Here is a 12,774-nt window from a genome sequence, read left to right as displayed (position 1 = left end):
ATTTATTATTAAAGAGCGTGGCTGATTTTTAAAGCTGTATTATCTGTGGCAAAAATACCATTTTCAGCGAGCAGTTCCTATTTGTGGCAAAAATAACATTTTCAGCCAGCGACTGGTGTTTTTTTTTTAGTTAGGTGACCACGTCACTAGGAATAAAATTACAGGTAGCCCTTGCCTTATGAAAGTTTGACTGCCCCTGATGTAGCGTATCATGTCCACTGCACAACGATAAATGACGACAGCATTTATCATTGCACCAGCAGTTCTTGTGAACTGCTGGTGCAATGCCGCCCCCTGCAGATTTGCGGTCAATTGGCCGCTAGCAGGGGATGTCAATCAACCTGATTATATTCGATCGGGTTGATTTCTGTCCACGGCCTCAGAGCAGGTGGACAAGTTATGGAGCAACGGTATTTAGACCGCTGCTTCATAACTACTGTTTCCAGCGAGCCTGAAGGCTTGCACGGAGACAGGAGCATCAAGCTCCATACGGAGCTTGATAAATCAGCACTTATAAATTAAATTAAATTAAATGAATACAAGAGGAGTAGAGCAATGTTGCAAAAGATTTAAAATCTACAGGCTTCTTGAGAAGGTTTTAAAGGGACTTAAATGAACACTCAAGTCAAAATAAAAAATTATGATTCAGAAAAAGCATGCCGTTTTAAAACATTTTCCAATTTACTTCCATTATGAAGTCTTTTTATATATACACTTTCTAAGGGAACAACCTCCTACTGAGCATGTGCACAATCTCACAGGGTTTACATATACTAGTCTGTGATTGGCTGAGGTCTGTAGACAAAATAGAAAGTGGAAGAGCTAAAGGAAAAAGAGATCCTGCTAAACTCAGAAATTCCCCTCAGATAAAAACAAAGATACGTGAATGTAGAAAAAAAAGAGTTAGCTCTAAAAGCACAGACCTTATGTATGAATAATATTAAAAATAATATTTCCATAAAGCAATGTGGAACCTATATAGGTGGTTTATAGATAAATTTGGCAACTGAATAAAGACAAGAGGCACAAAAGGCAAATACCAGGTGAATATATATTATAAATATACCAGAGTATAAAAAGAGTTAGCTCTAAAAGCACAGACCTTATGTATGAATAATATTAAAAATAATATTTCCATAAAGCAATGTGGAACCTATATAGGTGGTTTATAGATAAATTTGGCAACTGAATAAAGACAAGAGGCACAAAAGGCAAATACCAGGTGAATATATATTATAAATATACCAGAGTTACAGCCCATTGAAGTTATGGGGTTAGGGTTGTCCAAAACCCCCAGTTCCCAAAGGAGCTCCCCTCTGATAGCTGCCACAGCTCTTGTCCTCTCTAGGGGCTACCAATCCCCAAAAGAGCAGAGCCCTTTTAGCCAATCCATGTACAATTTGGACATAAGTAGAGATTTATGATAATGAGTTGTAAACAGATTATATGCATCTTTTTTCTTTTCATTTTGGTAAATTGGATGTTATAATACTAAGTTTATATCAAGTAATATACTTAGATATTAAATCACAATGATGTTCCCTTGATAATAACAGAATATCTATTTTCCATGCATTAGGATATAATTATCTCCCAAATACAAAATTGGCAACATGTCTCTTTACATTTAGAGGGGTATAAAAGATCTGCAGACATTCCGGTCTAACAGAGTTTGAAAAAGGCACTGAAGCCGAAACGCATTACTGTGTATCTGCTGTGTTTGACCCTGAGCGGGTTCCATAGCTCTGTTGAGCAGAAAAAAAGCAAAAGGAAGCAATTTGTTACTTTTTTTTCTGCTTGGACGATCCGTAGTTTGGCCGCATTGCTATAGGAGCAACTGCCGGAGGAGAAGCGGTCTAAGATCCAGCGAGGAATAAACAGTCTCTCACAAGCCTCTGGGAACAGTTTAACCAACTATTTCCACTTTACGGTGTAAGTAAAAGAGAGCAACTTAAAGTGTATAACATTGGCATACTTTGAAAAGATCCCCTTGTTGCTCTTTCCTCGTTGAGTGAACAACAAAGCTGGATAACAGGGTGACAAAGTGTCTAGGTCAACGCGTTTCGCCCTTAGGCTTTATCAAGTCTGTGTCACCTTGTAGGCTTTTAAACACCTCTCACTCTCCTGATTGGATGTAAGATTTTATCAATTTAAGGTGGTATAGATAGATTCAGACTTGTTCCAGTCTCAAGGTGGAAATATTTCATCTATTAATCTTATAGCAGTGTTTATCCATATTTTGAGTAACCTGTAAGTTTTAACCATCCAACAGTATTTACACTCATTCCATTTAAAATAAATACACATATGGAATGTTGGAGGAAAAAGAAACAAAACAAATGAGAATACACATAATAAATGCAGTGATTTAATAAATATAATGGGGATGTACTGTTTGTGCTTATAACAGTATTAGGAGATCAGATTCCACTTATATGGGTTTTTTCAGTATTTTATTTAGATGTCTATATTCAACTTATAGAAATATACCTATTTTATATTTTAAATTCAGAGACTAAATCAAACCAAAAATAGGCTATAGGAAAGGGGAGACATCCAGATCTGAATTAAGTCCTACTGGATATAATGTGTCCATATTGTAGATCATTTGTGCCTCTAATTTTAAAAGTTGTTGTTCTATGTTACCTCCAATTCTGTTTCACCTTTACTATGCCTCAAAATTTGAAATGTTTGAGGTTGTTTTTATGAACTTCTCTAAAATGTGAATATGAATGTATGTCCAGATTACCCTTGACAATGCATGAAAGGTGTTCCCTAATCCTTTCTCTGAGGGTTCTGGTCATTTCCCCTATGTAATACTTTTTGCATGAACATTCAATAATATATATGACTTCTTTATCCTGACATCTTATAGTGTCTTTAATCTTTAATTTAAAATTATTTATATTTAATTCTTTAATTTTGCAGCTGTATTTGCATGATCGGCATCCAAAGCAAATCCCATTAATTTATTACCTTCTAGATTTATCTCTTGGCTACATGCTTTTATTGGTTTCAATCACTCTGGGTTAGAGTATTTTTTAAATTCTTTGCTCTTCTGTATATTATCCTAGGGTGTTCGGATATTTTATCCCCTACTATGGGGTCTGTTTGAATTAAATGCTAATGTTTATTTAGAATATTATTAATTAGTTTATTGTCACAGTTGCAATCGGGGATAAACAATATTTCAATTGTATTGTATCATGTTTTTTCTCATTACTGTTATCACCTTGATTATTTTTGTAAGATAGAAGATTCTTCCGGTTAACCTTATCCACTTCTTCTTTTGCCAAATGTATGACTTTATTATCATTTCCTCTTTCCTTAAAAATTTTCTGTAAGACAAGTGCTTGTTTCTCATAATCTTTCTTCCTAGAGCAGTTTCTCTTTATTCTTAAGTATTGTCCCTTAGGAATATTGTTTATTCACCTCTCCAGGTGGCAACTTTTATAGTGTATGAAGTTATTGGCATCTAGTTTTTTGAATTGGGTAGATGTAACTAATTGATTCTCCATTACTTCTATTTCTAAATCAATAAAAATAATCTTTTGCTTGCTGTATGTATACGTGAAATTTATATTCATATTATTTCTATTCATATCCTAAAATATTTCTTCCAACTCTGACACTTCTTCTTTCCACACAAAAATGACATCATCGATGTACCTCTTGTATAAAACAAGATTTGCACCCAGTCTATGATGAGGGAAGAAGGACTCTTCCCAATATCCCATAAAGAGATTAGCATAGCTGGGTGCAAATCTTGTACCCATAGCTGTCCCTGTTTTTTGTAGGTAAAATTTGCCTTTAAGAAAAAAATAGTTTTGGTTCAAAATAAACTTAATACCTTCCAATATGAAGTCCTTCTGTTCTTTCATCAGAGTAGTGTCTTTTTCTAAATAGGTGTCTACTGAGTGAAGACCTAGTTTGTGGTTAATAATGGTATACAGGGATGTGACATCACAAGTAACCAAAGTTGAGGAGTTCTTACTGCAAAATCTCTTCATATCCAGTCACTGGGAGTGACTGCCAAGTATATCTAGTCACTGAAAGTGACCACCAAGTATATCTAGTCACTGAAAGTGACCACCAAGTATTTCTAGTCACTGGAAGTGACCGCCAAGTTTCTCTTCATCGATCCCCAGGATTCCTTTCTGTGATTAGGAAAGAGGGGACACATACCAGAGATACATCTTCTGAAGAATTCCAAGTAACCCGTGAATTGGGGATCCCCTATGACATACTATGTCACTACACTGCTAGCAATTCATTTACATAATCGGCCACTTGGATATTAACATCGCTACAATATTGCTACACTATCGCTACATTGAGCGATTCTACACCAGACCCATGTGACGTAGGAGGAGTCACATGAGTCTTAAACAAAAAGCCGCATCCAGGTCATGGCCGGCAACGTCAAAGTGGATGTAAGCCGAAAGACCTCCTAAGGTAATACTCGCCCAAAAAGTTATACAGGATATCATATGCACTAATACCATCAGATTAAAGGTACCAAGAGTTCTCTTTTCACTTGACTTTTTTGTTTTTATACCACCTATCTTGAGAGCCATAGGCCTTGGCTTTACTGTTTTTCTATTTTTTACATTACGCCATTATTGCTGCCACTTGTAGCATTTTTATGTATTAAGGGAGAAGTCCCTTTTATGCTTATTTCACTGTTTTATTAAATTGTATATTTATAGCATATATTCACCTGTTTGTAGCCTTTTGTGCCATTCGTGTCTATCCATTTTATCTCTATATCCACTCATATGCTGTAGTTTCCTCTATTTTTTTTACTTATATATTTCTGCATTAACAGTTGCTCTGATTAGATTTCAAAGGTGTTGCTCTACAGCCCCAGCATACTACTGACTTTCACATCAGACATATAGGCAGCTTCCCCTCCTCTCTGCCACTTCGGTATGCCAGGGACAAGGTTTTCATATTTGTCATATAGTTGTCATTGCAGAAGGCAAATAGCACATGGAATGTTCATGCCCCCCACTAGACAGCCAGGGATCTTCTGAAGATTGTAATATATTGCAATGATATACTACACCATTTGGTACACCCTTTCCATGTTTCCTTTGTTTTAGAATTATCCATGTTTTAACTAAGGAAACTGACCAAAATTTCTAATGTCCACGCAGAGATATTTTCCCTATTTTTAATTGGACTTCAAAAAGGATTTTTACCTTTAGTTAAAAAAAATTGCACTCCAATTATATAATATCTGTAGTCACACAAAAAAGCAAGTGTGTTTAAACTGTGTGCCAAATTCAGTATTTTGTTATATCTGTTCTTGTTCCAGCTATCCTGTTTGCAATTCACTGGACCAAGCTGTATATCTGATCTCTGCTTTGTCAGCTTTGTTGCTATTTTAGTATCTAGTATCCAGCTAAAGTGTCTTGCATTGTATGTTTATACATATTTTGTACTTGGGTATAAGCTCTATTACTAGACATGTGCATTTTGTTTCGGACGAATTTTGGCCAATTCAGAGATTCGAATGCATGCAAATTTCTGAATCGGAAAATCCCGAAAAATTACGAAAATGAATAAATCCGTTTTGGATCCATTATTCAGCTTTTGGAATTTTTCATTGTTCTAATCTAAACAGCAGTTCCACAAAATCACTAAATAAAGCTATTAACCCCTAAACCGCCATTCCCAAACATTGCCGACACAAACTAAACCTATTAATCCCTAAACCACCATTCCCAAAAATCTCCAACACTTACTAAACCTATTAACCCCTAAACCGCCTAAATAATTAAATAAAGCTATTAATCCCTAAAACGCAGTTCCTCAACATCGTCAACACTAACTTAACCTATTAACCCCTAAATCACACCCCCACATCGCTAACACTAACTAAATCACTAAATAAAGCTTTTAACCCCTAAATCCCCATTCCCTGACATCACCAACACTACCTAACCTTATTAACCCCTAAACCGCCCCCCCCCCACATCGCCAACAATAACTAAACCTATTAACCCCTAAACCACAGTTCACTGACAGCGTTGAAACAAAATAAACCTATTAACCCCTAAACTGCCATTCCCAAACATCGCCAACACTGACTCAACCTATAAACCCCTAAACCGCCGCCCCCCACATTAGTATTGTACAAAAAATAGAATACAGCTATATAAACAGACTATGGGGTAGCTATATCATAGTGCGAGTGGACATGATACAATGTAGAGAATCATGTCCGCTGCACATCGATAAATATTCAGAATTTTTTATTGTTCTAATCTAAACCGCAGTTCCCCGACATTGCCAACACTAACTAAATCACTAAATAAAGCTATTAACCCCTAAACCACAGTTCCCAAACATCGCCGACACAAACTAAACCTATTGACCCCTAAACCGCCATTCCCAAACATCGCCGACATGAACTAAACCTGTTAACCCCTAAACCGCCATCACCCCACATCGCCAACACTACCTAAACTTATTAACTCCTAAACCGCATCTCCCCCCACATCACTGACACTAACTAAATCACTAAATAAAGCTATTAACCCCTAAACCGGTGTTCCCCAACATCACCAACACTACCTAAACCTATTAACCCCTAAACCGCACCCCCCCCACATCACTAAAACACTAACTACACCTATTAACCCCTAAACCACAGTTCCCTGACATCACCAAAACTAAATAAAACAAATAACCCCTAAACCACCGTTGCCAAACATCGCCAACACTAACTAAACTTATTAACCCCAATTCAAATCAGTCAATAGGATTTAAGCATCTCTAATTCCTATTGGCTGATTTACATTTTTTTAGAAAAAGAGCTGTAATGTAATGTTTTAGAAAAAGAGCTGTTAACTTTAGGGCAATGCCCTACAAAAGGCACTTTTAAGGGCTATTGGTAGTTTATTATAGATTAGGTTTTTTTTTTAAACGGGGTAATAGAATAGGAATATTTTTTATTATTTTGGATAATTTTGTTTGTTATTTTTTGTAATGGGATTTTTTGGGGGGGGTGTTTTTTTATTATTATTTTTTTATTAGGCATTTTTTATTTTTAATGGGCCAAAAAAGAGCTGAATGCCCTTTTAAGAGCAATGCCCATACAAATGCCCTTTTCAGGGGAATGGGTAGATTAGGTTTATTTTTTATTTTGTGGGTTTGGGGGTCGAGGTTTGTAATGTTAGTGGGTGTTTTTTATTTTTTTGCAAAAGAGCTGTTAACTTTAGGGCAATGCCCTACAAAATCCTTTTAAGGGTCTACAAAATTGCCCTTTGTAGTTTATTATAGATTATTTTCTTTTATTTTTGGGTGGTTTTTTTTCTTTAAAATGGGGTATTAGAATAGGAATAATTTTTATTGTTTTGGATAATTTCGTTTGTTATTTTTTGTAATGGTAGTTTTTTTTATTATTTTTTTATTTTAGTGTTTATTATTTTTTGTAATTGTAGTTTTAATATTTTAGTAATATTAGGTTTTTTAATTTTAGGTTTTTTTATTTTTAGTAAGTTTGTATTTATTTTAACTAGGTAGTTAGTAAATAGTTATATTGTAGCTAGCTTAGGTTTTATTTTTATTTCACAGGTAAGTGTATTTATTTTAACTAGGTAGTTAGTAAATAGTTATATTGTAGCTAGCTTAGGTTTTATTTTTATTTCACAGGTAAGTTTGTATTTATTTTTAAATAGATAGTTAGTTATTAATTGTAACGTTAATTTAGATCTTTTTTATGCAGAAAAGAAAAACAGACCACTATTGTCCAGCACTAGACTATAGCTCTATCATAAGGAACCCCACATAATACAAAGAAGGCTGGAAGGAGAGGATGGCTCTCAACTATAACATATTAAAATTTATTATAACAATAGACAACATGTAAATCTACAGCTAGTCTACAAATGGAACATATCAGCAAAAAGAAATGTAATTGGTAATATCATTAGTCCATATTATCTTATTAATAAAGCGTTCCAAAATGAATTCAAACTTGGGCAATGTAAATCCTGGAAAATTAGGTCTTTGTGTGGAGCATACAAGTGTCAGGTTAGTTCAAACCATGGGACAAATACACTGAGGAGTTAGCAAGCCACTAAAGGTAGATATTCAATCACAGCATACAAGCTGTATCTGTAATCCATCGGCATAGATGTAGCGGTATAGTCCCAAAGCATTTATTGGCAGCCAAACCATAACACCCCGTATCGACAATCCATCACACCCCCTAGTGTAGGAACAATATGAATGGCAAACTTGAATCCCTTCAGCCAAGGATGTATAAAGTGTTTAACAGCAGAAAGCCATATTACTTGTATCAATGCTGGCTCAAAGACAGTGTTGTGTTACCTTTCTCCTTAGGCATGTTTAAGTTCACTTCGGTTCACGCTGTGTTACCTTAGTCCACATCGAATTTGTTCCAATCTTTTGGGGTTAGGTAATCAATATATATTCACCTTAATGTGTGTTAGGGCTGCCGCAAGTAATGACTCTGTGGATACCAAGCTCAATTCCAAGGGTGTTGGGAAAGACTTTGCAGAGGCACTTAAGTGCGTAAGCACGCCTCCAGTACTGGCCCAAAAAGATCTGCAGGCTAGCAGTAGAAATCAGCGGTTTGCAGCTGACAAACTCGCTGTGTAAGCTATGAGTGTTTTACCTGTTCAAACATAAGGGCTTCTTCCAGCTTGATTCTAATTGGAGGATCCTCTCCATTGGTTTAAACAATTTGCTCTGCCTTTGTTATCAATTAGATTGCCCGGTGAAATAATACTGATGTTGACATTGTTACTAAATACAAATCTATTATTTACAAATGGTAGTAAGTATATCATAACAATTAATTCTAGAGAAATTAGCCCCCTGTGTTTAACAAACTGAAAAACTGGCTATGTTATAACTTTTAACTAAATCATTCATGTTCCGATTTGATGCTGATAGAGTCATAAAGACTTTTTAAATAGTATCATTTAATCTTTAAATTATTTACTTTTGTTTGTAAGTACTCTTATTATTTAGAACCAGGCATTTTCAATATCCATATATTTGCAAAGAAACTATGCCTTCCCTTGTTCATAGAAAAGAGCCAACATTTATTTCTTTATTCATACCAAAGGGTTTTAGGCTTTTAAAATTGAAAATCCATTTGCTTTCTTTGCATAATAGGATTTGATCCAGGTTGCCCCCTCTATTTTTGATATCCACTAGTTCTAAGCTCCTAAAGCGCAGAATATTTTTGTTGCTGTTGTGGAACTCCATAAAATGTTTAGCTATACTACTGGTTTTTGTGCAGTTATTTTTGATATCACGTTTGTGTTCTTTAATACTTTCCTTCAGTTCTCTATAGGTTTTGCCTATATAGAATATTGGACAGTTGCAGGATACCATGTATACTACTCCCTCACTTTTACAGGTTATATGGCCGTTTACTCTGTGTAATGTTCCTGAGTTGTCGTAAAACTTGTCACCTGTTAGCATATTCATGCAAACTGAGCAGTGTGTGCATTTAAAGTTACCATCTTTATATCTCTTTTCTGTAAGCCAATTTTCTCTAGTGGATTTAAAGTGACTGTGAACCAACATGTCCTTTAAGTTTGGTGCTCTCCTCGGGGTCATTAATGGTGTATTTCCTACAAATTTATCAATTGTTGGATCAACTAATAGAACATGCCAGTGTTTGTGCAGTATTGCCTGACAGACTCACTGGCACGCCGCAGGGCTGGTCACGGTGAGTAGATAGACCAATCCGGATGCAGTAGCCCCAATGCTAAGCCAGACACCAATAGGCCATAGGAGGTGTGTAGTGCAAAATCAGCAGCCTCAATAGGGATCAGACGGACCCTAAACAAGGCCAGATAAAAGGAGCAAAGAGCAAGTGTAATAAAAAGTGTCTAATTTATTGAAAGTACACTTTAAAAACAGCAACGCGTTTCTCAGCAATATAATGCCGTTTCATCAGGCTTTTTTCTGTCCCTGCAGGATCTTCTAGAATAGAATAAAGAATGGATCTGAAAAAACAAACGGATCCGAAAAAACGATTAACTAAACTAATTTGCAGAAACAAAATTGTTTAGTTAACTAATCAAAACGAAACAAATTTTTTAGTGGTGCACATGTCTATCTATTACTACTATTGGTTACCAACAACATTGCACATGTTAACAACAGGGCTTTAAGGACTTCTCTCCAAGCATGAGGTTCTATCTCTTTATATTTTATATTATATTGTAATTTAAAATACTTGCTATTTCTGGGGCACACTACTTGTATCTTAAAGGGCCAGTAAAGTGAAAGATTGAATAGAGCATTACATTTTAAACAATAGACACTACTATAAAGAATAATATGCACAGATACTGATATAGAAATCCAGTGTAAAACCTTTTTAAAACTTACTTAGAAACTCCCTCGTCAACACTGTTAATGAGATAAGCCTGGGACACCCACTGAAATGGGCTGATAGCAGAACCTCCCCTGCATATGAAAATACCCATTATACAAACAGAAGCAGTTTGAAGTCTGCATACATCAGTATACATCTATAACTTTGGGACTTGGTTAGGAGTCTGAAAATCAGCACAATGTTATTTAAAAATAAGCAAAACTATACATTTTTACAAAAACACACTCAGATGGGCTATAAAAATGAATCATCTACAAAAAATGTATGCAAAGAAAAAAAAATCTAGTGTATCAACTAAGTGTATCAGCTCAGGAGTGTGCACGTGTCTTTAATCATGTGACAGCGGTGTTTGAAACATTGTTTATAGCAATGTTATACATAGTTAAAATACTGCTGCCATAAATTACTATAGACACATTCACACTCCTAAGCTCCTATTAGCCTACCTAGGCTTAGTCTTCAACAAAGTATAACAAGAAAACAAAGTAAATTTGATTATAGACGTAAATTGGAAAGTTGTTTAAATTATATTCTCTATCTGAATAATGAAAGTTTAATTTTGACTTTACTGCCCCTTTAATATTCTAATGAAGTAAATGAAGACTAGCTTTAAAAGGTCAATTAAACACATTGAGATTTTTATATAAAAGGTTTATGTGTAGTAAAAAAACTTTATTTGTATCTCCTTTAGCTGTAATTTAACTTTGTAAACAGTGAGCTTTTCAAGTCCCGCAAGGATACACTGCAGATTTTACAGCCTAACACTGCTACATTCTACGAGTTCAAAGCCATTGTTTGATACAAATGTATAGCACATGAATACCTTGCCCTAACTGGCCCTGGCAGAGGAGATAACCTATAGTTTATCACTAATGGAAATGGGTGGGCTCATTTAAACCCTCACCCAGTTAACTCTTTAACTTAATGACTAATCATTCTGTTTACCTAACTCACATTCTTTCAGTCAAATATGGAAAAATTCTAATTTGCTAATAATTGAAAGAAAAATAAGAAGGCTGTATGAGCATCATGGAAAATGTAGTTCCAAAACATCTAGGGGCCCAAGGTTGCTGACCCCTGCCTTAAAGGCTTTAAGGCAGGGGTTAACAACCTTGGGCCCCTAGATGTTTAGAAACTACATTTTCCATGATGCTCAGACAGCCTACAGAATGTATCAGCATCATGGAAATGCAGTTTCAAAACATCTGGGGGCCCAAGGTTGCTGACCCCTGCTTTAAAGGGACACTAAACCCCAATTTTTTCTTTCATGATTAAGGTAGACAATATCATTTTAAACAACATTCAAATTCACTTCTATTATCTAATTTGCTTATTATTTTAGATATCCTTTGTTCTGGTGGTTGGGGGTTTAAGTGCAATGGGGGTTCTGGTTCTTAGGAGATTAAGTGCAGTGGGGGTTCTGGTGGTTGGGGGTTAAGTGTAGTGGGGATTCTGGTGATTAGGGGGTTAAGTGCAGTGGGGGTTCTGGTGGTTAGGGGTTATGTGCATTGGGGGTTCTGTTGGTTAAGGGGTTAAGTACAGTGGGGGTTCTGGTGGTTAGGGGGTTAAGTGCAATGGGGGTTCTGGTGGTTAGGAGGTTAAGTGCAGTTGGGGTTCTGGTGGTTGGGGGGTTAAGTGCAGTGGGGGTTCTATTGCTTAGGGGATTAAGTGCAATAGGGGTTCTGGTACTTAGAGGATTAAGTGCAGTGGGGGTTCTGGTGGTTGGGGGGTTAAGTGCAGTGGGGGTTCTGGTGGTTGGGGGTTAAGTGCAGTGGTGGTTCTTGTGGTTGTGGGGGTTAAGTGTAGTGGAGGTTCTGGTGGTTAGGCGGTTAAGTGAAGTTTGGGTTCTGATGATTGGGGAGTTAATTGCAATGGCGGTTCTAGTGGTTAGGGGGTTAAGTGAAGTAGGGGTTCTGACAATCCAGCATGATGCCGGACAGTTGGGAAGCATTGACCTTCTGTAATAAGGGCTATTTTTATTTTTCAGGGACTTTAGTTCACTAATAAAGAGCCGTAGCGGAGAAAGTTTGCAAATAAACGTTATTCAAGACTGTCTCTTCTGTTGGTAAGTTGCTATAAATATGTCCCATCACATTTTTGAGGAGTAATTAAAAGACATCTGTAGAATATTATCTGCATTTATACAAAAATGACGCATTAAATTAATACAGTGATTTTGTACTAATAAAGATGTTGAAAACTTACTCAAGGTTGTTAGCACCCAGCAAAGTGTCAGATCAATCATTAACAGCCTCTATCTGTAGTACATATTTATAGACCTGTTCATTAATGCAGCTATCGATTGAATATTCTTCTTTTTCTTTCACTTATTAGCAAATTAGAAATTTTTCATATTTGACTGAAAGAATGTGAGTTACGTA

The sequence above is a fragment of the Bombina bombina genome, chromosome 5 (genome assembly GCF_027579735.1).
Source record: "Bombina bombina isolate aBomBom1 chromosome 5, aBomBom1.pri, whole genome shotgun sequence".
In the NCBI taxonomy this organism is placed as follows: domain Eukaryota; kingdom Metazoa; phylum Chordata; class Amphibia; order Anura; family Bombinatoridae; genus Bombina; species Bombina bombina.
The sequence above is the reverse complement of the archived record's forward strand: the minus strand, read 5'-3'. Positions refer to the sequence as shown.